This window comes from Sturnus vulgaris, chromosome 1 (genome assembly GCF_052056855.1).
Source record: "Sturnus vulgaris isolate bStuVul1 chromosome 1, bStuVul1.hap1, whole genome shotgun sequence".
Classification (NCBI taxonomy): domain Eukaryota; kingdom Metazoa; phylum Chordata; class Aves; order Passeriformes; family Sturnidae; genus Sturnus; species Sturnus vulgaris.
In genome coordinates, this window is record NC_142243.1 from 117911651 (window position 1) to 117938417 (window position 26767).

A 26767-nucleotide genomic window follows, 5' to 3' on the forward strand; every position below is an offset into this window, starting at 1 on the left:
TTGAGCCCCTGGCCACGGGGGAGCGCGCCCGGCCGTGGGCGGAACTGCGCCCGGCGAGCGGCCGCCTGCCCCACCTCGGGGTCCCTCTTCGGGACAGCGTGCCCCGGCCCGCCGGGCCGTCGGGGTGACCGCGCTCCCGCGGGGCTCACCGGGTGCGGGGTGCCGAAGGGAGCCCCACCGGACCCCGGAGCGTCCTGTGCTGCGCGGGTGGCCCCCCGGGAGGCGCCCGGCTGCCTCCAGCCCGCGCAGCGCCAGGTGCCCAGAACTTCCTGGGAAACCTGCGCCAGAAGCTCGGTAAAATAAGAGAACCGGTGGGGAAAAGGGGACATACCCCGGTAATGCGCATCTCCTGGTCTCCTCACATGTGGCCAGCGCACCGTTGCCGCCAGCAGGGAACTTCACTAGCAGTGAAGAGTTACTTTCCAGTAACGCCCTGATGCCGTGTTTTGAGATTTATGTGTACATATGCTGCAAACAGTCATCTCCTTGCTATGCATATCCATTTTCTATATGTGTGGTGTATTAAAAGACTGTCTTCTAAATCGAAGTTTTGAATAGCAGTTCTCGAAACCATCTGCAAGCGACGTACTGTGCGTTATGGGAAGGATGTGCTGAAGTAGGTTGCGAAAGGCACTTGCTGGAAAAAGAGATGACATCATAGTTTTCAAAAGTAAAGTTTTCCTTCAGTTTCAGAAAATTTCTGGGAAAGATTCATATGGAGGCTGAATGCCCTGCAAATACATTTAGCACTGCCTGAAAAGTGCAGAGTTCAGAAGGCATAGCATATAAAGAGGTAAAACTTTCACATAAAATTTTGGAAGATAGATGCTATGTTGAAGAAGGTCATGCAGTAGGGCAAATGCACTAAAGCAACAGCAGAAAATACCTTTTGTGTTTCTTCTCTGATGGATGGAAAGAAATGATGTCATCCTTCTGGTTTGGAAACACTCGGGACTTTTCATAACTACTTCATTAGGGAGTTTAACTGGTTGTTACTGTAAACTTCTAATGCTGGTACTTTTAATATCTGTCTCATCTTTTTGGGCAAAGACTCTTTTGCTCTGCTAGTGCAATATCCAGTACAGCTCAAATCTGCTTGTGGCTCTGAAGCATCAAGGAGTCCGAGTGCTGCTAGATAGATAGATAGACCAAAGATCTTGGGATGCCACAACGAAGTACCTTTCGTTTTCCAGAGTATTTGGTTCATTGTAACAAATTCGATTTTCTAAACTTGTGAAACTAACTAAAAGTTACAGGTGTGCTCATACTAACAATGCCATGATTTGAAAGGGAAGCAGAATTTTGAACAAAAAGTGAAGTTTTGTTTCAGATCTTGAATGCTTGTATGCTCCTTCATGTTCTACCTTCAGAGTTATTTAACACAAGTTAAGTTTAAGACTTTCTGAATGTGATGGGCTTTGTGCAATGTTTAGTTCCCACCCTGCAGAGATAGAAAATTAAGTACAGTGGCTTAAATTGTACTTGGAAATTAATGTTGATATTCATACGTATAGAAGTCAGTGTGGATCATGCTGAGTGACAGAGAAGAGAGTTTTACAAGGTCTGGTGTCACAACTGTATTGGAGAACACAAAGAGCAGGGAGGGCTGTGGGTGGAGCTGGGTGGGATCCAATACTGTACAAAACTTCTGTCAGATGAGGTGTCTGGGATTTAGAGCTCTCCAGCTGCTTGCTTTTTGATGAAGCAGAGTGTCTTTTAACATAAGACTTCCTCTTTGCAAAAGCACCTAGTCCTCTGTATTTAAAGCTAGATGAGTCTCTTTTGATCATATGCAGCTTTTCTTCATGTTTTATGTACAGCAGTGTAAGACTACCAGAATATTAAACTGATGAGGCCTGTTAAGACATTATTTATGGTTTAGCCTGTTACAATTTTTTTCTTTTTTAAGTGACATAGAGCCATCAAATTGCTTGTCTTTCAGTAACTTTGTGGCATTTATTTGCAGTTTTCCACAAACTTAGAAATTATATGGTCAGCATTATGGAGTGTTTCATATCAGCACATCATAGTTGATTAGTGTCTCCATTTTAATTTCCTACATATATTCCTGATTAGGGAGAGCCTTTGGAAACATCTACAGGTAATAATCAGCACCAAAGAGAAGAGGTCACATTAAACCCTGAGAAACTCTGTACATAAGCATGGTGTCAGAACTAACATGACCTGTAGAAATTTTCTGGAAAACGGTATCTCTAATCGGACATTTAATAGACCATAACTTTTACTCTGCGGTGTAACATTGGCACTGGTTTGAGCAAATAGCTCAAGCTCTTTAGGCTGAAAGATGACCTGAAGTGTTTTCCAGTTGCCTGTGTTTGGAGCTTCTTTTTTGACACAGCTGAACAGACTTGTGGTGCTGGCTGTGTGAGCACCACAAATGCACACAGTGGGTCACCATCCCAACAGTTGACAAAACCTGTTACCCTTTGTCCTGTGACACTCATTATTTTTCTTCTTAGCTTTCAGATTTTTCCTTCATTTTTTTCTTTTGCCCCTGGTTAAAGTTCTCCTGTAACTGCATTTAAGTTTTCTGTTTAGTGCACTGACTCTCCCACAAGTAAAAATGACAGTAATACGTCTGTCATTTCTCTATCAGAGAATGAGGAGAAAGTTTGCTTGTGCCTGATTCTCCAGCTACTGAAATTGATTATCATTCTGTTAACATGTGGTATTTGTTGTCTTCTGTTCCTCTTAAAATTAATTGAATCCTGAGGTCATCAATTTCCCTTTATTTGTGCCATTGCCAAAGGTTTTGGGGGCAACAGTGTCAACTGCTTATTTAAGGAAGCCATCCTGAGGAAAGAGTGGTACAACTGACAATCTCAGTGCTCTTAATATTAAAAAATAAATAAAAAATTTGTAAAAATGTGTTTTCAGTGATTAGTTCTGTCAGAATGACTTTTAACAATTTCAAAGCTTTTCCTCTGAGATTAATTTTTTTTGTTTACAAACATACTGAAAGCCAGATCATTGAAAATGATTATGTGTTAATTTTAACTAAAATGTGCTAATGGGAAATGAATGAGGTCTTTAATGTGGTATGGAACAATTCTAGAAGTAGGCAATCTAAAATTGCTAAAACAGTTTTTATTCCTAGAGTGTGAAAAAGAGGAGCTGCAGGAGCAGCTGAGCTGCCAATCAGTTCTGAATAAAACAGTATTTTTTTTCTTTTGAAATTGATGTAACTTCTCCCCCCAAAAAATCTTTAGAATATCAAATGGCTCCTTTTTGAAGAAAATATATATATTTTTTTTTCTCTCTAGGGTTTGGCTGTTCATAGACTTCCTGATAACAGTGCCCACCTGTTAAAATTCCAGTGAAGTCTCTGGGGATCTTCTTTCCATAGCAGAGTGCAGCAACTAGGCAGCTGTTGGCAGCTAATTTCGTGTTAAAATATGATCACTGATGAGGTTCTGCCTTCAGAGATAGATACAAATGTGTTTCCTTATTCAGACTTCCAGTGTGTTCTGCTTTTTACCAATACTTGGGCATGGAAACCACACTATGGAGCACTTTCTCCCAAGCCGGTGCTGTGAGAGACCTGTCTTATCATTAGTAGACTCTGGGGGGTACAAGGAGGAAGTAAAGCAAAGGGTGTTTCTAGCCCTTTGAAAGGAAAAAATGAAAGTGGATGCTTTAGAGTCTGTAAGGACCTCTGTAGACATATTTGGGCCAGTAGGATTCAGATAAACCATTGCCCTTTGAGCCTGGCCTGAGAGTATGTAACCACTGCCCTTGAGCATCCCTTTGATTCTCTCAACTTCACAGGCTTAGCCATGGCTTTCAGATTTTGCTGTGGATAGCAGGACTTGATGACTGAATGTAAGAGATCATAGCGTTCATTTGGCATCTGTGGGGCTGGTGCATTTCCGTATAAAATATTCCTGGCTGAGGTTCCTTTGGTCTGGCAGGATTCGGATAGCCATGCTCCTGAAGCTGGGTGAAGGGATCCTGAGAGTCAGCCCTGGGAGGTGTGTGGGATGTGGGAGGTTGGGTGAACAAGAGGAGGAGACTGGAGGATTTGCAAGTGCCCATCTTGTGGTGTCTGAAAGCAACAAGTAGCTCCCTGTGACAGCTCCTATGCCTTGCAGCAGGGTGGTGTGAGCAGGCTGCCTTGGTGCTCAGAGTGCTTGGGATTTCCCACAAAATGTCTGTCATTTTGTGTGAAAGGCTGCAGTCCTAGTGCCTGAAAGGGAACTGTCAAGTTTCTGTAGCTAACAAGGCCAGACGAAGGGTGAATCATTGGAAAGAAGAGGACTGGAAATTACCCTTTAAAATTATTTCTGGATAGCTGAAGCAATACTGAGATGATTAAGTATATCCCTCTCAACAGAGTGAGGAGGATTGACTGAGACTTCCTAGCTCTGTGGAAAACCACCTAGAGAAGGAGGACACACCAAGTTACTTATTTGTCCTTCCTGGTGTTATTGTCCAGGACAGGTGTTCTGTTCCAAAGTGGATCTCGTTCCCTGACAAATGATGCTATGCTTTGGCTATATTGGTTTATGTGTGATACTAAGAAGCCATTATTTTCCTCAATCTTCCTGGTTCTTATATGAAAAACAAAAAGGAGTTGGAGCAAGGTTGCAAAGGTGATGTTGGATTCTGAGACCAGGGTGAGTTGTGATTTCTTAGGTGCCCTGTGGAAATATTTTTCACAAATCTGGATCATCTGCAAAAGAAATGTCATTGCTTATGCTCATAAGCTTCACTTGTGCAATAACTTGACACTCTTAGAAGTAAAAAAAACCAAAAACAAAAAACCAACCAACCAAACAAAAAGGGGGAAATAGTGTCTGCCCTGCATGTGGTAAATCCTTACAACTTCTTCAGGTGCTCACCATTGAGCATGACTGGCTCCCTAAACTGAAAGTGCAAGCCAGGTAGCTCACATTAAAAAAAAATCATCAGTCTTAAACAGGTTCATCTCTCTGAACTTAAATAGGTTCATTTCTTTTCACACTTTTGATCTACATAGTAGTTTTGACACTTTTGTTCAGTAGCAATGTAGGAGTTTGGTGTAGTTATGTGGTCAATAATTCCAGCTGCCATTGGACTTCACACTAAGATGTGATAATATCTCAATCTGACACCAGTTTTTCTCACTGTTTTGAAATCTGTCAGATAATTTGTCACATGGAGTCCAAATTTATGAATCATAGCCATTTCCTAGACAAGATTATTGCATATCCTCCCCATCTGTCTCTTAGTGTAGCAAAATGCTGCCACTCAGCAATGCCATATTTCTTTTATTGAGTTACTGCAGTGCTTGAGTTAAAATCCTACTGACTAACTATTTTGCTTGCTGTATCTCTAAGTCTCAGAAAAGGTTATGGGTTGTCAGAAACAGGAAATAAAGTTGTGAGGTTTTTTCCCTCTCAGCAGGATTAGAAGGGGCAGCTCACCCTGTAAGTGGTCTGACCATATTTAAAGTTTTGGTAATGTATTCATCAGAATAAATATTCAAAATTTTTTATGGTTTTCATTCCCTTTTTTCTTTTCTTTTTTTTCCTTCTCTTTTCTGAAGACAGTGGTATGCAGATGAAGTCTGTGCCTTTCATATTTTTTTGGAAACACAGGAGTGAATCTTTACTATGTTCTTAAAAATCTCTTACAAGTCTGCATACAAATCAGATTTGGTATTCAGTTTATTCTAATAGCCTTAGCTATGTGTAAAAGATGCTGATGTACTTTAAAAGAAAGATACTGTACTTTAATAATTAACAAGTGTTCTCTCTGTGGAGAATATTTATCAGTTACATAAGTTTTCAGATTTTCAAAGAACTGCTTAAGCACTGATTTCTGATCACACAATTGGCTTAGTAGGAAAACTAATATTTTATACATAGAATGCTTTCTAGAAACTTATCTATAGGAAGAATTTATATTTGCCTTTTTCCAAGAGTGGAAAATTGGTAAGATTGCAAAGTTTTGTGTTTCAGAGGATTTCGTGTCACCATTTATAGATATTATTCTAGAGTCCTCTGATGCTGTGAAGGAATGATTATACATACATACCATGAATTCAAATAAATTCTAAATGTTATAGACTTGCAGAAGGTTCCTGCAACCAGATGAGGGGTTTTTTTTTGTTTTTATTGTTAAAATTTGTGTTACTTACATCAGGAAAAGTATTTATTTCTGAAAGGTCAGTTTGCATGTCCACATGTCTTGTGGGAAAGCAGGAAAGTGTAACACCACAGCTTGATCTCTAGCCTCAGTTATCTTCCTTCATTCTTCAGGTTATTTACAGTATTTCAAGTTTAACTTGTTCAGAAGAGTATTCTCCTTGTCACCTGGCTTAGTCCTTAATATGTGTTCTAAGAACTGACTTGGCCACAAAGATACAAAAGTTCTAATAAAACTAAAATTAAGTCAATTCCTCTGTCACTTACAACAGCGTTACCTTGCTCTTCTGTCTCTCTGTTCCAATTAAGTATCTTTTAATGTATAGCAGATAAATCACAATGGTGACTTAAAATTTCAGTAAACAGGGTGTTTGGGAGGAATTTATCAGGCACAGACAAAATCAATAGCTCTTTTGCTTGCACTTCAGGTAGAAATTTTTGTTTGCTAAAGTATATTTACAAAGTGGTGCCTTTTTTGTCAATTTTAGCACAGCTGTCAGTTGTATGCATTGTGTCAAGTGGACATATAGGCGTGGAAGGGGCAAACGGGCTCTAAAAAGAACTGCTTCGATTTACTTGATTTTTTAAAATGAAAGGAGGCTGATATAAAGAGCACATGAGGAGCATGTAGAAAAGGAAGAAGGTTCTGAAAAGGCATGGGAATATCAGTTAATACTCCTAACTATGAACCTAGCTCCAATTTATTTCCTTTCAGCCACTGACCAAAGAGGAATTATTTGAATAAATTCCTAAGTGACTACTTGAGGAACTGTAGAAGCAGGCAGGGAAACAGAAGAGTTGTATGTCTGGGAAAACGCACAGCAAAAATGTTAGATATACAGAGAAAATGCTAGATAAACTCTCACTGCAGTGAGTAGTCATCTGAACAATGATAAATAAAAAAGTGAGATATCTGTCTGGCATAAGCTGGCAGAAAATAGAGTACTCTAAAACATCTTTTCATAAATTTTAGAATTAAAAAATAATAGGTCTTGGGTATATATTTTTCCAAGAGATTTTACCTGAATTTTCTGACAACCATAACATGAATTATCATCTCCCCGTGGGCTCTGATTGCTGAAGTGGTTTCTTATCACTCTCCTCATTCTGTTTCCCTGCCTGAATGGCTGAAATGGGTTGTAATGTACTTTTCCCCCAAGATAAAATAATTGCGATATTATGTTATTATTTTCATTACTTTTCCTTTCACAACAAGCCTGTGCTGTTCAGTGTGTTCATGGTCTAAGGCTTGTATGGTGAGCCATGTAAATCTTTTTGATTGGCAGGGATAATCAGTGGGGATACTTAACGTTATCAATCACAAATGATTTGATGTCATGAGTTGGAGCACATGAAGTGAGACTGTTTTGTGGGGTGTTTTCAATGGAATTTTGTCAGGCAATGATATGACAGGGAAAGTAACTACTTTTTGTTCTTCTAAAGTTGGAAGGTGTGACTTAGACGAGACTGATATACCAAGGATGGTAACAGCTGCTTTAGAGAAAGATGCAGATATTTTATGATGAATAAAAAGTGAATTAGCCTACAGATGGATGGACAGTTTTCCTTATCTCTATCAGCTGTTACATATCAGATTTTTTTTCTGCCCTTAAAAATGAAGGTTAACATTGCCAGAGTTTTCAAAATTACTTGCTTTAATGGGATGTTTTCATGCAAACATCTGGCCTATTCTGGGATCCTGACAACTTTTTTGAGTGGTGCTTTCCCATACATAGGATCAGTAGATTACTTCCTGCAGGTCCAAGGAAAGTACCTTTAAATATCAAGGAGCAGACATCAGGTATCTGTAGAAAGATCTATACGTGCATAGAAAGCAATAAAAGCCACTATGCCAATTTTTTCACCTTTTAATAGTGGCTTGTGTGGAGTGATAAGCTTTGTCACTATAAACGTGTGTGAGCTTTTCTAAAGGAAAGGTAAGGATGGAGTTGTGTCTTTTCTTATTATTCTTCAACCCTAATCTTTATAGTCTCACTTTATATGGAAATATTTCTGTGAGACAGATCTATAATAGGACTTTTCTCTGAAAGCAGAATTTAGATGTTCTTCAGGCATATAGACCTCAAAAATGACCTAGAAAATTTGGCTTAACAGCCTTGTAAGGAAAGCTATTTTACTGTGAGGGTGACGGAGCACTGGAGCAAGCTGCCCAAAAAGTTTATGGAGTCTCCTCTGTAGATGTTCAAAACGTGCCTAAATGAGATCCTGTGCAACTTGGTCTGTGAACTTGATTTAGCAGAGGACTTGGACTAGATGGTCTCCAGAGGTCCGGTCCCACCCCAAACATTGTTAATCTGTGATTCTGTATGAAGCTACTGGAGGAACTTAAATATAATAGACCATAATGTTCAACTTGAAAGCTGCCTAGAAGCTTGTATTCCTGCTTTTTATCTGTGTCCAGAACCTGCCCAGCACACACAGCCCGAGTTCTTTCTCATTTAAGCCCATTGCACAGTAGATGCTAGGCTGCAGTGGCACCGAAATCCCTTAGTGGATCCAGTTGGCAAGCATTGTTTAAATCTGCTTTATGAGCAATGACGAACTTATATCCCCAACAAATATTGCAGACTCAGCCTTGTTTTATAGTACTGGAGAAATGTCCCTTGTGATTAGAGTATTTGCTCAGCTTTTAGGAGATTTGAGTCCACTGCCCTTTCCATCTGTGAGGGGTCAGTTCTCGTCTCTCTAATTGGTTTCTGCACTGACTCTTAGGCAGTGCTGGATGGGGACATTTACTGCCCTTCGTGCTGGAGCTGTGACATAACACTGACAGAAATGTCATGTTTGTGAGGCCACAGAGGAAGAACTAATAGGGCTTTGCATTGAGACCAAAAACAAAATTTCCCTGTCTTTCTTCTTTATGGTTTAATTAATTGTTTTCTACATTTTTCCACCCTTTAACCTTCTTTCTTTCTCTTACCCTGAGAGTACACTACCAGTATTTCTGTTTACAAACATTCATGCCTCATGTATAGTATCATCACAAAGAGCACCATAATGCAGCTCTCCATGAAAATGCCTGCTTAAGCTTATAGGAGTAGCTCCAGATTACTGAATTAGCTGAAGGATTGGTTTGTTCATTTTTTTCATCAACCTTTCTTTGTCATATGTAAACAAACTTAGAAGGAAGCTGGTTTTGATGTTTGCACCCAGTAGTTGTTCCACACTTTTGCTCTGTCATTTCTTGCAAAAGTGAATTAAATAACAATTTTAAAACTGCAATTTAAAAATTGTTTGTGTTCCTGGTTCTTGCTCTGAGTTGATTTCCTGATACCATCTTTGTAGTTGATTTTTATCAACATAGCAGAAGTTTTGTGGCTGAAATAAAACCCTATCTTCATGTCCCAGCTTCTTATTTCCCAACTCACCTCAAGCTCCACAGCAAGTGGAGCCCAGCTTTTCAGTATGCACAGTTTTGGTTGTCTTTGGTCTGTGTTTCAGAAATTAAGAGCTGCAGGTCCCTTTTGCTTCAATTAGAGTGGAGCTTTTTATAATATTTTTTCTTAAAAGAGAAGGATATTTAAAGTGGCTCAATTTGGGCAGTCAAAAGCAGAGCATACTTCTGAAGATATTATTCTTTAGTTATCTAATATGTATTTGCAGTCTAGTCTGTGCATATCATGAAGCCTTATTTTTGTAATATACTTTGAGATACTCAGATGGAAAATGATCTAGCTAGAAACAATTAAAAATCAAATATGTTTGTCAAAAGAGAATTTATGTTAAAAATATTGAAAAACATGAGCATCTCTCTATAATTGACAGTATTGAGCTATTAAAGGAAGATTTTAATATTTTAAAGATTTCTTTCCACAAGGCTTTATGCTTATTACACCCAGAAAATGCTATATAGCTTAAAAAAAGTTATGTCCTTCACCCCAGTTCCTTTTTCTACTACTTTTGCTGCTTCAGGTTAGCTCATCCCCTCATCTTTTGCACTCTTTTCCTTATTTGTTTGTTTGCTTTTTAAACTGGATCCAGCATACTGTGGAAGCCTTGCCTAAGGGTTAGAAATTTTTCTAAAGAAAGTAGAGGTGCTAGAATCAGATTCAACCTGAAGCTTCCAAGCACTGGACATTTCACCTTCAGAAACAATGACATGTGTGGGTGATAGCAGACATATAGGCTGGGATAGAACATTTCCAGTGTACTGGTGGAAACTGGACTCAACACAGAATTACTGAAAAAAACCCCCCATAAATGCTAACAGAGCTCATAGAATATTAAATGAAGATGTTCTGTAAGTAAAGATTGGATACTTACAGAAGATTTACCCAAGTGAAGCCAAATACATCACAGAGGATAATTAATGTGGCAGAGAGAACTCAATAACAGCTTTGAACTTTTACAATAGTGTGTTAATGCATGTGTCAAAAGGAGGGATTGGATTTACAGTCAACAACCATTTGTTTGCAATTTTTACCACACAGGCAAATTAAGAACTCATGGTAACATTGTATGAAAATTACTTTTCTGAACTGAGGGCTATGTTTGGTCCTTAAGTATGCTATTCATTTTTTTTCCTAAAAAAAATAATTTTTGGACATGTATATTTTTCTATAACTTGTCTTCATTCTCTTTGTGTCACTTCTGTGGAAGAGCTACTCCATTAATAATTCAGTTGGGTTAGGGAATTAATTAGTTATTGGGAGTGTTCTCTTCATGGTTGGAGTAAATCAAGAGGGCTGCAGAGAATACTAGCATAGAGTGCAAAATAAGTCACCCATCAGTTCCTGAGTTTGTCTCATAAGGGGCTGACAGCCCTGATGGTGGGTTTGGAGAAGCAGAACATAAAATCCAAGGAGCTCTGAAGGCTATAGTTGAAATGGACCTGTACTCTTGTCAGTTTGGACCTGTTACTCGTGTGCTGTGAGGTAGACTGAGAATTTTGGGTTGTTTTGTGAGTTTATGGATGCTTTGCACTCATCAGTGTAAAAGTATAGCTCCTTTAGAGAGGGAATTCTGGTCTCATAACCAAACTGTGATTTGGGCCATTGAAGGTTCTTCAAGTGGGACTTGCCTGAGACAGCCCTCAGCAAGTCTTTATTCTTTGTGTATCCTTTCCTCTTCCAGTAGAACTTATTAACAGCTTCCAGCCTCACCCATGTTGAGAAGGTGGCAAGCTGGAAGTGGGTTTTTCTGGTCCTATAAAAACTTCCTAGAACAGCAGGAGGTGTGCAGGTTTGGAGATACTTCTGTAATAGAAGTAATGAGGAGTTGCTACTCCTTCTGGTGGTTTAAATGCATATTTAAGATAGAGAAGAATTTTTGAGCAAGTGCCTTTCCTAATTTATCCCAAAATCAATTTCAGACCTAGACTCAGTCCTTTTCCTGGAATCTAGCTCTCCTTACACTGCCCATATCTTTATTACACACTGTGCACTCACAAGGGAGTCAACCCATTCTCTGAAGAATCAGAATTTTTCTACAGGTCTATCTTTTATTAGGACAGCTATGTGGAATACCATACTGCATCAGAATTCATGTTAGAAAGTTGTTATCATTAATTCTTATGTTGTTTTACAAGTGGGAGATTTATATAAAAAAAAAAGAAATTGTACTTTCATGTCTATTTGTTAAGAATCAGGGACTCTGGCTTTCTTGAAATGCCAAAAATATTGGATGGAAAGAATATTTTGAAAAATGTTGACTGTCACCATAATTAAGTATATTTCAGTAATGACATGAAAAATTTTCCTAATGCATACTCTAGGTGGGAAATGGGGCTGCATTACATGAAAAAAGAACATAAATTTTCAAGTTTTTAAAAGTAATGCTATGTCTTACAGGATTTTAAATTTTCATAAAATGATTCATTGAGCTTTGAAACAATCGGCATTTAAATAATCAGAGTGTATTAACATGGGATATTTTCAATACCTCAGCAAAACCTACATCCCTAGATTTTAATTTTATACCAGCACCTAAGGAAAAAAGATGGCCAATAGCTTTATTTGACAGCTAGCACTAATATAGGAGTCAAACTTAAAAGGACACTGTACATACCCATCATCATAAGAAAAACCTTACAAGTATTCTTTTGAAGTTCACTTATGAATTCAGTTTGACTGTGTTAATGACTTGTACTGATTTCTTGAGCTTGAGCTTTATGAGTGCAAATACTTATGGAAGATGTATTTTAAGCCTGAGTGCCAGAATATTAATCAAAACCTTAATTACATATTCAGTAGTAATATTCACAATTCATGTGGGTCTTACTTAATTTCATTACTCATCCAATCAAGGATCAGAAGCAATGACATATGATTTAAATAGCAGATTGTTTTGGATATTTCTAATTAGTAGGCACAAAGGATTGGTTATCAAAGAAATTAACTTTGGCACCTTGAAAACTGAAGAATAACCTTGAAATAAAAATAAACTCAACATTCAAATCTGTTCACAGAAAATTTACTAAATGTTTTCATGCATGCTTATTATATATAAACTATTTGTAAATAAATAAATGACAGAAATAACATAGAAATATGCTTCTAATGGCATTTCATAAAGCATTCTGTGGAGAATTCTTCATGAATAGCAACCTTAATAGATGTGGAGAAGACAGCAGGATTTATGCTCATTTCAAGCAATTGTTTTGGGTATAAATATTGCCAAGATATTTATATTGTGTCTCAAGAATGCATCTTATTGTGATACTACCTCTTTGAGCAATGAAATTCTAATTTGGTCATAATGGAGAATGTCTCACACTGGATTTATCTTACCATGTGGGAACCTGTCACTGCTTCATCTGTGCTTTCAAAATTCCCCATCCTCAAAAACCTGTGTAGTCTTTTGAGGGGACAAGGCTTTGAAAAGTCTGTCTGCAAACTTGAAGGACCAGTGGGACAATTGGGTTCTTCTCTCTGTCCTGCTGTCACTCCATGCTCTGTTAAGTGTCCTTCATCTGCACAACAAGCCAAAGCTCTTGGATCCTGTAATCTACCACTCATGGTGCCAGAGGAAGGCTGCTCTGTGGCTCCCTCAAAGCTGTATTTCTATGAGCAGTACTGGATTCTAAAAGCAAGGAAGCACAAAGCCATGGGGATAGTTTAGGAATAATATTAATTGCCATCACTGAACGTGTATGTACCAGGGATTTGTTACAAGCTATTTCCTTACACAGGCTGTCCCACTTTTTTTTTTTCTTTCTTTCTTTCTTTCTTAATATGGACATCATTTTTGCCTATAGACTTCACAAAGAAATCCATGACGAAATAAGGTAGAATCTCAGAACTGTCAGTCATGGAAGTATCTTTTTAAATTTCCTTTTTCTTTTGGCAAGTATTTTTATCATATTCAAGCATTAGCTCTGAGAGAGAAATAATGTTCACTTCAAAAGCCACTTCCTCCTCAATAAATAATTCAGAGTCATAGATTGTTCTTGAGGAATTATCAACACACTAGTAGTAATTTAATATACCAAGCAATCGCACTCACTTTAGCCTACATATGATTTAAATAGAATATGACAGTTTAGGGTCTCCATTTGCCCCATGGCATGTTGGGATCAAACTTGGCAAGTGATTGCAGTGTTCTCTTATCTTCTGAAGAAGTGAATAAAAGTTGCATAATTCAGAGAGGATTTCTTAATTACATGCTAAATCAGAGTTTGCTTGCTTGTGTTCTGAATCCAAATTGTAGCCCAGGACCAGCTTTAAAGCATGTGAATATTTTTCTGAACCTTGTTAACTAGCATCTCACAAACTTATCACTTTTTTTTAAACTTGTTGAGTTATTCTTTTGAGACAGTTTCAGCATATTAGTTACCTTTGATTTATACCACGGGTGAAAGGCTGCACCTACCCTTCCTGAACTGGTGACACATGGGATCCATCAACTGAGGACACCATGCTTTCTGGAAGTTTTACCTCTTTTGCTTTTCCAACGAGTCAGTTTTTTTTTTTTTTTTCCCTTCCATCCCCACTAGTAGCCCAACACTGCTGAGTGTTAGCTACTGGTTGAGCTGGCAAGATTTGTTTTTCTCACAGTCGTAAATAGCTGTGGTGAAAAAGAGACAAATTCTTTCTCACTCTAATGCTTTTGCCCCTTGATAGGAAAATGCAAAACTTCCAGTATATCAATGGCATATGCATCATGTGCTACTAGAACTGTCATATCTGAACTCAGATTAGGACTTCCCTTTTCATACTTTGCTTTTTCTGTAGTGGCTCAAATGTATTCACACTGGTTTGTCACAAATTTGGCATCAATTTTCTTCTGTTTTGGCTGAATGACAGTAAGCACTCCTACGAAGGTTTAGGGCTATAATATTTTAAATCATAGCAATTTATCTTCTATCCATGGAGGTGGGTTTGTGTGGAAGGCAAGGGAAGCCTACAACCAAGAGATGTTAAGTATAATGCTTAATTTTATGCATTTGCTGTTTGTTTTCTCTACAGTCTGCATCTTCTAGAAAGCCTTTTTTTTCAGGTAGCCTTCTATCTCTGAAGTGGTTATGCCAAAGATATATAATGAAATCATACATAGAGATTTGTAATTGTCTTGGTGATAAGAGACAATCCAGGACTATTTCTCTAGGAAAATAGCAGATTGAAATTGAGACTAAGGAGTAACACGTTTTCACATGTTCTTGTGAAGAAAATAATTGCCCTTCAAGCTCCTAGAGTGTTCTCCAATTCATCTAGCTTATAAGAGAAAAAGCCAGGACTTCTCTCACAACCTGTTTGCCTACAAGGAAGGCTATAACTGAGTAATTCTTTCTCCAAAGTTCCACTATAATCTGAATAGATTTAGGAATGGTTCAAGAGGAGCCATACCATCTTCATAAAAATCCCTACTTCCTGGAGGAAAGGTAATGCCACAGGTTTTGGCTCATTGCTGTGAATGGAATGCTGGTGGTGTTATTTAACTTCCTGGTTAACCTGGCCTTTCATCAGAACTCCACCAGAGATTTTCATTTTGGAAACAGTTTGCTGATCATACAGCATGCATGGAAGGAGCAAGGAACATTAGGTCAGTGACATGTAGAAGTAAGGAACATTAGGTCAGTGGTGGATGTGTTTCTACTTTGATTTAAAGCATCTTTAAGATGTTCAGAAATTTCCTTTATATTCCAGTGGGAAAAGAGATTGGATGCATGATGGAGCACCGGTGATCAGCACATAACTCATAATGCTACCAGGGATGTGTTTTGAAGCATTAGCTGTTATTGTGCAGCTGGATGAAAAGAGACCTCTAAAGATGCATTCTTCTTGTCTGACTTAGAAACCAGTCTCAGCTTGGTGCTTACACATCTGCAAGAAGGACTTTAAACATGTATATGTATAATGTATATGTATAAAATAGGGGCAAGAGGAGGAAAATGGGGGAAATGAGGATAGAACAGTGGATATAGAATTGTTAACAGGAATTTGGTTAGCAAAGAAAACTCGAAGGTGCTGATAAAGTTTCAATGGCACATTGCTCCTAGGATGGTGCTTGATCTGTTCAGTGGCTGAATGTTGTCCCTGAGGAAAAAGGTGAAACATGGATACAGACTTGCCAAAAACCTGTGCAAGAAAGGAAGTGAAAACAGCTGTGGAGTACTTGAATCTTGTGAATTCATGGCTGGAAATAAGGACTTGAATGTTGTGTGCTACCAAGAAAAGAGAACTGAAATTAGTGACCTGCTGGTATTCTACTGAGTATTAATGATATGATAACTTGAAAAAGTGGGATATGTGTGTTTAAAAAGTAATTTTTTAGAAGGTTGGCAAAGGTGGTTTACCTGGCCTAGCATTGGGCTGCTGGAGTAATGTTGTGAAAAGGAAAGGGTAGGCATTCCAGAAATCTGTGAAAATGTTATCCATTGCGGGGGATTTAAACTGCTTAAATGGATATAGGAAGCACAATATATTAGTAACCATCATAGATGTTTTCATGTGGTAGCTAACAGTCTTCATCAAGTAGCTAATGTATTAGGATGTGTCACAGTGCTCTGTTTTTGATGGTGATATTTTAGAACTTTTAGAATTTCTCAGTAAGGAATGAGGGCACTATGGAAGACTGATGACACTGAATAACCTTCAACAGCATGATCACAGATAACTTCCTTTTATGTTTCTCGAAGAAATAAAGTTGCGAAGTGGTTTGTTCTGTTTTGTTTTTTTTTCCCCAAAAAGAGCATAATTTCATAACTGAGGCAATTGGCTAGTAAGAGAAATTTGCTCCTGCAAATATATAAAAAAACCTCTAAATTTCTTTGAAATTGATAATGCTAACACTGCAGGGAATCTGAACATCAAAAAAGAGAAAAAATTGTAGGATGCAGTTCTTAAATGAAGTGTGTGTTTGCAACACCATTAGGAATCTGGAAATAATGGCTTGCCACCTTGCCTCCTTTCTTTCCCAGTTGTTTAAGCTACACTAAGGCTCAGAGGTCAAGAGATTTGGAGATAAAGTGAGACTGTCCAAAACCTGATCTGGCCTTTACAGAAAAAAAACCCTAAATCATAAAACACACTCTTCAGCTATGTAATAGGGACAGAAAAAGGAAGAAAGACAGCTGCTGTTTTATGAGAAGGGATATTAAAGGTAATGTAGATAAACTTGGTGATTTCCCTAATTTTTCAGTAAAGACAATTCTATTATCATAGTGGTAAAGGGAGGACAGATAATGTATATGATGATAATAAAACAGAAATAACCATGACTGCAGTGAAAGCAACAGTGAATGAGTTTTTCTTTGAAAAATCAAAGGGAATATATAATTCCAATTGCAGAATACTGAAAGAGCTGGTGAATTGCATCTGTGTTTTAAATCAGTTAATATAAATGTGGCACCATAAGACTGGAGAGCAGCTACGATATTTAGGAAGCTGAGAAATAAAATTATTTATCAACAATCCATCTATGAGTAAGTGATATTGTAAGTGTCCTTTCCTTTAAAATATTTTATGAAGGCATAGAGTTAAAAGACAAGGGGGAAAGAAATAAAGTGTAACAGTGTTTACTTAAGATCAGCACTGCCAAACTGACAGGGAACTTTCCCAGTACTTCACTAAATTTTATAGGGAAAGGCAGTGTGCTGTATGTTTTCTATCTGGCAAGGAAATTCTTGTGATGCACCCTGGAAATTTTCAGTAGAGCTGGACAAAGAAGAAGATTAGCAAGAGACTGTAGAGTATTAAAGGAACTAATTCATTGGCAGGTGTGTTTAAGTACAACCAATGCAGCTGAATTATGAGGGGCGCTGTGTGGCCACAGCCATGGCTTCACTCGTGACCCAAAGCTCGTGGCAAACAGAGCTTACATCCCTGTTATTAGCCTCCTCCTTCTCATCCTCTCATCCCAGAGACATATGTTTAAATCACTGCATTCCCATTCTGCCAGAATTTCCAAACTATAGCTCTTTTTGTTTTCAAAATTCTGAATTTTATATCAGATAGAAGTTTGCATTTCACAGCCTAGTCTGAGCATATTGGGATTTTGTTTATTCTCCAGGCATGATCTGAACAGATAAAAAAATTGCTGGTAGAAATACAGTCAAAACTAATTGAGTCTTTCTACGGTTTAATTTTGCTCCACAGAGATGTATTGTCACATGCTATGAAATCAGGGGGTTTAAAAACTTCAGAGTCAATGATTTAAGCTTCCGTTAAACATCCTCTCAAATAGGATTCCAGCTTGTATATTTGTGGCATACCCCGAGACCACAGTTAAACTGGAGCTTTCCATATGTTGTGGCATGCCAGAAAATCTTGCTTAAGCTTTGCTATGACAATGTATCTACAGGACCACGTTTTTTCAAAAGGTAGAATACTCAGTTTAGATACCTAGTCTTGGTGAGAGTTTACTGGCTGCTCATCACCTGGGAGCATGCAGGTGTTTAGTTCTGTCTGCAAAGTGATGGGAGAAACTGCTGTCACTGAAGGTTGACTTTATATCATTTAGATCCAACATGTAGGGATAAACTACTCCAAACAAAAGCTAGCCTGGGTGTTTTATTTGACTGTGTGCCTAGTACTTTGAAAGACTGTCTGCTTGGGGTTTCAGGGTGCTTTCATCAGTAAATTGAAGTGCTTGTGAGTTTTGTGTAGAATTTTGTAGTACCCTTAAATTAAAATGTGGAAATAGTATCATGTTACCGTGGAAATGTCTTTATTTTAATTTTAATACTTTGAAACATTCTCACCTGCTGCTACAGAATAAACACGACAGCTAGAGAATGAGACTAAATGAGAAAAAGAATGGAATTGCATCACTGGGTCAGAATATATATTCCTTGTCTACAATTGTAATGACACAGGTTTATGTCAAATAGTGTTGAAGCACTTTGTTTAAACTGTATTCAGTAGTGTTTGTTGACTGGTTCATGCTTGAGTTTTTTTAACCTCAGGTGTGGATGTGTCTCCTTTCCCTTGTGTTATGTAAATCTAGGAGCTAGGTGATTCAGAAACTGAGTCAATCTGAAAAAGATGCTTATGTCTCAGCCTAGAATGCCTTTCCTCTTGTGCAGAGCCCTAACAAATTAGGCAGTATTTTACTGAGTGTCAGACCAGTTTGAAGTACAAAAGGTGAGTGGGCACATTACCCTGCATGCCAGTCTTCAGGCAGAGGTGCCCCTGCTTTAGACTCCACAAGAAATCCCCACAGGACTAATAATGTGTCCGACTCCTTTGACCAGCCTGCTGACTCCAGTTCAGAAACCACAAAGCACATAGTATCTTAGTCAACCTAGGGGAAAAAAATAAAATATAGAATCGGCCCATTAAGTTGTATAGTAAGGCTGCTAATAATAGTTGCAAAAGGGATTACTCAATCACTGAAAGCAGTAGAGCAGTGGAACTTTTTTTTTTCTCCCGAAGACTTGTGACTTTTGCTTGGTGAGTAATGCTTCAGCAGCACTCACAGTGAAGAGATGTATACAAAGCTCTTGGTCCTTCAAGCACCGTGCCACCTGTGCTGAGCAGACATACAAGCAAATGAAGAATCTGGCCTGTGCTTACTAAACTCAGACAAATTCAGTAGCATGAGTGAGACAGAGAAATAGATAACTAAATAAATCAAGCATTAAGTCTGCATAATGTGAAAAAGAAAAATAAAAAGTTGGGACTTACATTGCTTCTTTTTCTGGTTTTTTTGTTTGGTTTTTTTTGATGTTGTTGTTGTTTTTTTTGTGGGGGTTTTTTTTTTTTTAATTTTTCTTTTTAGAAAGGTAGCTATCATTCATTCAGATACAGCAAAATATTGTTGGACCAAAAGACTTGGACTCATGAGTAGACATGAGGCACCTTGGATGGCAGATTAGTTTGCCCTGCTAAACCATCCAGACTTGTACAGTCTTCTGATATTCTGTATTTATATACTCCTTGATCTTAAAACTAACATAAAAACTTCTAGAAGTCAACAAAACTTATTCCAGTTCTGCTTTATACTGCTTTATTTTTGCTGGAAAACAGGACACATTTCAATAGTGAGATTAGCTAGACTGTGAAATATTACCCCTCAGGGAAGTCGTAGGAGACCAGTTGCACGGATCATTTAAATGCAATTAGAAAAACCAGCAGAGGATGGAGCCAGGCAATTCCCCCTCCCCGCCCTCCTTTGCTTCCTCCCCAAATAAGTTTGAAAAATGTCATTTGGGGAAATAATAATGGAGTCAGGTTGAATTTAGCAAGTAGTTTTGGCTGAGAAGGGACAAATTTGAAGATCTTTTATTCCAGTAATTTTGTTAAAATGCCTGCATGTTAGGGAGGAAAATTTCATGCTAAAAATGCGACTCATCATTTCAAAATTTAGTGCTTTCATTTATAAATTGGGTCATACTTCTTCCAGGTTGATGCAAGAGTACATAATTTTATTTTTCTTTTCCTGCTTGTTTCCTTCCCCAACATGAGATTTTAATTAAGCTTTTTTTTTTATTTTTTTTTTTTGGTCATCTCATTCAAACAAAGAATCTGTTATTTGCCCTGTTCTAGGAAGTATAATGAGAAGTCAGTGTCAAGCTGATAGAAGGAAATACTTTCTGTCTTTTCCTGAGAGATCTCTTTCATTTAGAGCCTGTGATTTACAGGTTGAGTTGGCTGTCTCAGCTTAAGTAATGCCTTTAGTAGCTTTCAAGTTTGATTTTTCTGAAAATCTGGTGATGTGTATCAACAACTTCAGTTTCAGGATGAGGTACATTTTTTCATTCCCTCTCAAAGTTAGGGTTTAAATATCTCTAATTTGATGCTTAAAGTGCTTATTTAGTGCTTAAAATGCTTTGGCTCTTATTTAGAACTGCTTAAAGCAGTTCTAAATAGAAGTAAAGACCGAGAGGGTTTTTAGTGGTTCTTAAGTCTTAGATTGCTTTTTTGAACAGGGAGGAATTTTACCCACTGAGCCCTGGAAGGTTTTCTCTCATGCATCTTCCATCGTATGGATGTCAAATTCTCTGACAGATTGTAACCAGCGAGGCTTCATAAAAATAAGAATTTTTGGGGCTACTGGGACTAGCACTGCAATATTTAGCAATCTATTGTGAAGCAGCAGATGTATAATTTGATATACATAACTTCATTAATCATATTTCTTTCTTAAATGGTAATTAAAAAGAAGTGCTTAGAAATGAAAGTTGCCTACAAAAGCTTGGTCTTGTCTCATTACTTCAGAAAGGTGGTGCTTTCCCCCCCTCTGTTGCTGTCTGTTGTTAATTAGGGATGTAGAGATGGATGTGTAGAATTAGGTTGCACATAATCTCATCTGAATATTTAATCACAAATGATTAAGATGAAGATTTATAGCACAGATTTTGACATGCTGGCTGATAAAGCAAGGTTAATAGAGCTATATTCTCCCCAGTTATGGGTTGTCTGGGAAAGCAGGCAAGACAATAGTGTCTACAGACATTAGAGGGCAACCAGATCTCCAAGAATGTTCTTTCCTGTCTTTATTTTTAGAAAAAAAAATTGCTGATTGTCTGATGTAATACTAAAAGTTTCATGAAAGAAAATTTAAACAGAAAAAAAAACAAAACTGAAAAGTAAATGATTTCCTAATGAAATATGCGGCTGTGGATTCTAATAAAAGGAGAATAGCAGATCTGTTTTGTTAGAAAACTCTAGATGTTATTTGATGGAATAATCTGCTAATGTGATACAGTATGACCAAGGTCACATATTTTCCTATCCTGTATAGTTGTACTTTTTTGGATTAAAAATTACTGAGTTGTCTGTTCTACCTGGTCTGTAGAGTACAAGATTATTGATGTCTCCAGGACCACATGAGTTGGGTATGGTTGCATGCATTTGCTACACAAATAACTGAAAATTTGTAAGGAAGTGCAGTAGTAACACAATTATTAGTACATTTTTCATACAATATATTCTCTTATAATCTCCCTAACAAGAAAGAATAATTGATTAATTATAACACTGCTCTGGAGGACCTGAACTATCATTAGATAATACTTGATTTGATTTCAGGCAGAACTGAGATAAATAAAAATATGCTACCAATTAAAAAAAAATAAAAGAAAAAAAAGGCAGATATCATGGAAAGTGATCATCTACATCCAAAATTCAATCTGAAATTCAGTTCAGACACTATCTCTCTGGAAATGTTCTCCCTGAGAACATTGTGGGCATCTTATTCTAACCTACACATTTATGTCTAAAAAAAGGAAAAAAAAAAAAAAGACATGTAGAACTATCTCAGCATTAATAGAGCTGGTCAACTTGCTCTGGGTCACCCTAGCACTGTCAGGGATCTAGAAATGAAGAAGTGTTCCACTCATCTGTTGTGAGGATGCAGTGAGACAGAGAGTCTGCAATGTTGCCAGGGGATATTTCTGGGATCAAAACCTCTGAAATCATGAGCTCAGATGTTGTTTCAGGTTCTGAGGTAGACTTTGTGCAGCACCTGCCACCAATCACCCCATGGTTCTCTCAGCATGGGGTTTAGGATAGGGTACTCATGAGTACCAGCAGTGGGCCTAAGTGTATTGCCACTCACATCAATGACAACTTTTTTTTTTTTACCAGGGCCTTTAAAATAAGAGCTAGGAGATTGACATTTTTGAAAATCTGTGGTATGGGAATTCACAAAGACTGAATTTATCCTAGGAAACCTAATCTTGCATTCAGCTTGGAGGAGGGAGTCTCCCCCAGGAGGGGAGTTGATGACAGAAGACTGGTTATAGCTGCTTGGTGCTTTGAAATATCATCCTGGAAGAGCCCATCTCCTCTGCTGCCCGTAGGAGGAACCTAGGGAGTATGGGAAAAAGTCAGGCACTGTAAATATCTTCCCAAGTGGCTTTCCCTGCTGTCTTCCTTACTTGTGTATTTCTAGCCTGAGCTGTTGTTGCTGTCCCTTTCTTGCATTTCCTGACATTCGCCCTGCCTACCCCTATCATTCTTGTTCCCTGTTACTAGATTAAAGGTGGGAGTGTTACTTTTCCAGTTCATAAGTGCCTTCTGTGTAACATTGATCCAGCTCTGGTGGTCATATCCTGTGATATTGATCATGTAATTTGTGTGAAGGATAGAAAGATAACTGTTCTGTACCATAGGTAGCTGTCCTTTTTCATCTTGTAGGGCGTGGAGAGGATTTTTTCACCAGACTTCAAAACTTACAGCAGTAAATGAGCTGTTTAAGCCTTTTGTAAAAGCCATTGTTCTCTCTCTGTAAAGTCAAAAGAATTGACATATCTCATTAGTCTGTTAAGCAGTACAAAGATAAATGTTCTATGTATAGGAATGAATGCAGATGATGATACCAGTTATGGCGTAGGCTTCATAAATGTAAACTATAGTGTCTATGAAGAGCTTTACTTATAAATTCTCAGATATTTTGTTTGGGTTTTTTTATTTTCATAGAAAATTTATTTTTCTAAGTAGATGAATACTAATATTAAGTGGTCACAGATGAAAACTATCTACAATAAAACATAAATATTGTCTGTCCTTTGCTAAGAAAAATGTGTTCAACTCCCATTTTGTTTCCTTAAACAGTTGGAGATTTTGATATAATAGGGGTTTTAATGACTTTGTAAACAAGATATGAGATGTCTGAATTCTCATAGGCAAGCTGTGACTTGTGATCACTATTCCTTACTGGCTACAAATTAACTATAAATGTAAGCCATGCTAAAATGTTTGAGGTTTCTTTCTGTATTTTGTTCAGCTGGATAGTTATTTACTTGTGCAAAATGAAGTTTGATACAAAAACAAAATCCTGGTATTTTTTTCTCAAGTATATATAAATGTGTGTGAGGCAGAAAATGTGTTGTCAGCTCCCAGTTAATTTGAAATTCAGCCCTTCTCAGCAAATTTTGCTCCATTATGTATTTGTTTCATTTACCTCCCGATTCTGGTCTTAGAATATGTTTCTATGGGTAATTACACTAAGTAGCCCCATTTGAAAGCCTGCTGAGCAGGGCTGGACCTTTAACCTGTAAACTTTGTCAGGCAGAGACCATAACTAAAGTGCTTATAAAATTTGTATCTTGGCAATGATGGGTAATATGACTGGAACCAGAAAATAATAGCAGAAGCTAATGAGAGGATTTCCCAGAAATTAACACAATCAAGTAGGGTATCTGAGCTCCTGATGATAGAGATGCCTGCTTTTTTTAGTCAGAACATCCTTTTGCATGGGAACTGTGTGATGTCTGGTGCAGGGACAGTATATCCCGATGATTGGCTGCTTTACCCAGTGTATCAACAGGACTAATAAAAGATATTTCCCATTCCTACAAGCCTTCATGCCTTTTATCCTGAAGCCATCACGCGTCCAGCAGCACTACCAAAAGGCAGTCTGAGAGAGATTTGTGTTTTCTACTTGAGTTAGGTAAGAGTACTGAACTGACAGCACTGCTCTGTGACACAACCCAGGGGTGAAGGTACTGAAGGTAGGCAGAGGTGAATGGTCAGTGTGCTAAGTTATGGTCCCTGTAGCAGTCCTTCCTATGCAATTCCTGAAGGGCAGGTGTCATAAATTCAGATGAGAGAGATGCTGTTTTGTATGCACACTGCTACATTCTTAAGAGAAAACATTCTTAAGGGAAAAGTAAACACTTCTTTTTTTTTTTTTTTCCTGGTGATTTCATAAAACTGCAGACAAGTGACAGCATGATTTTATAAAAAATAAATAAATTGTTCTTCTGTGTTGCCAATGTTAAAAGAGCAGATGTGAAAGATTTTCCTAAAAGAACTTTCTATTCATATGCTGAAGTCAGGAAGAGCATAATTAGAAGTTAACTAAAAATAAGAGCCAGTTTTCTTATTGACAGCTGTCAGCAAGTATCTATACAGCAAATAAATACTTGACCCCAACATGTACTTCTAAAATTGTTAGTTTCTAAATTTGCTCAGATGGGCCATGGTGTAGTTGGTTCTTTTGCTGCTAAGGATCGACACTAACGATTACATTTCCCTTTTGAAGCAATTTTAGTTGCAGTACTTAAAAACTTTAAGTCTTTACTGGTACTATTGGCAGGAAAATTACTTTTTCAAAGCCATTCTACTAAATGGAGTAAAATTTCCTAATAGCTTTTGATTAAAATAGTCTTTAAAAAAAAAATCTCAGTTCTTTAAATATTTTCTGCAAGTGCTTAATTGCATTACTTCGACTTGAATGCTGTCAGTGCAAAACTTCTCTTTAAGGGACACTTGAATTCTGCCAAGAGGCAACATCCCTTCTGTTCTAGACAGTGAGGTAAATAATAGATTTTTTTCTTTTTAAGAGATAGTTCTGTTCAGGAAAAAAAGGCCCATATGCATCTGTATTCCTGCAAGCACACACAGATCTTCCCTTCTGCACACTAGTTGATTGTCATAAGAAAGAGAGAGAGCATAAGAGTAAGGATTAATACACAGACCTACATATGATAATATTAACCGCTGTGTTCAGATCCATTATTTCTCACTATTTTACAGCCCTCTTTCTGGTCCTGTGTGATGGCTTGAATTTCAAACAGCTACAAATGTTGTCCCTTTATACTTGGACCAGTTCCAGTTTCCACCAGTGATATCTTGAAGCCTAACAGCAGTTTTCCAGCAGTAATGGCTGAGAAGACAAGAGTTGCCTAATAACTGCGTGTCATTTCAGTTGATGGAAATTAAGAAGTCTCCATATGAGCCCCATTGATCCCTGCCTGGTGCATATAGGAGTCATTGTGTACACATTTGTGGGCCCAGAATGGTGTGCATCGTGACTCTTGGCATGATGAGCTTGGCTCAAGCTGCACGACACTGTCCACAGTATTTCCTCCTGCCTTTCTCATATAAACCCTCACTGGGGCCTGCCTTGAAGAAGAAATAAACTCTTTGGAAAATCATCACTGCTGGTGGCTTGCTGGAGAGCCTGCATGTTTGTGAGGCTCACTAAATGCCCCTGTAACAAAAACTTTTCAGACCATTCAGTCTCAGTCAAGGAGATGAATTGTTTCAGCCTGTGATGATCACGGTGCTGTTACTGGTGGGCTCTGCCTTGAACAACTCTTGTGGAAGCAGGTGGGGAGCACAGACCTCCAACAGTACAGAGAAAAATGACAAGACAAAAAGCATGGCAGAGGAAGTAAACAGTCAAAAATGGGGACAATGAAAAATCAGTTAAATCTTATCTAGATCTGTGAGTGATATGGATTTCCATTGGTGCCAATAATAAACAGATTAATTTCATCTGAATTTAATTCCAGGAGGCTTTAAATATAATGTTTAAACGAAAATGTTTACAAATGACTTATTTTGTTTTAACTCATTTAGCTTAACACTTCATAAATGACAGAAATCAAATGAGGGTAGCTTTCTGTCATGAATTTTAATTGTACTACTGCTCCATAGTTTATTTTTAAATTCTGAGAATCCTGGCCCAAGTCCAGCATCACAGCTACTGTGTACTGGAACCCTCCAAAAAGGTAATCCAAATTAAATAGAAGTGTGAATCCACAGTGGATTAATTAAATGACATTAAACTCTCATGTGGATACTATGAATCAGAATTAAAAGTGTCTTGATTCAATTTAACTTAATTTCCAGAGAAAATGAGTTAATTAAGTGTGCTGCAATTTTGAATGAAAGTGTCTACACAGACGTTTAATATGTTTTGACTAATCCACTTTAAAAATTAATTCCGTTAACTTTCCTGAGTGACCCTTGCACTGGCAAACCTTTGGTAACTTGATAAGGAGTCAAAGAAAGGTTAGTGCTCAAAAAAATTAGACTTTTATTGCAACTAGTAGTTGAGACTTGATTTTTGTATTGGAATTTTTGTGCAATCAAGAAGCAGCTTTATTTCTTCGGTCAGAAGTTGTTCTTCAATAATATGATTCATTCTCTCAAAGAAAAGGAAAATAGTTGTGTAGCTCCAGAAGTGAAGTACACCTGATGGCATAGTTGGTTTTGCCACAGGAGGTTGCCATATATGATTTGGTTTTGAATATCAGAGCAAGGAGATATTCTTTTCTTGTAATACCAGAAATACTTGGTAACAGCATTTCTCAAATAGTGAGGGGGATAGAGAAGTTAACATTTTTTTATTTTGGAAAGAAATAATAGACCACCATGGGCCTAGTCCACTCTTGATAATAAGCTGGAAGGGAATCATTGAGCTGAGGATGTCAAGAGGAGAATACTGCCATGATAGAGAGGAAAAGCAAATTATTCAGTAGC

The 26767-nt window shown here is 37.8% G+C and overlaps 1 protein-coding gene across 1 annotated transcript in view; it reads left to right on the forward strand.

Annotated features, from left to right (window-relative positions):
* Positions 1 to 26767, forward strand: part of XKR4 (XK related 4) — a 226286-nt gene that overhangs the window by 876 nt on the left and 198643 nt on the right. The window lies entirely within an intron of this gene.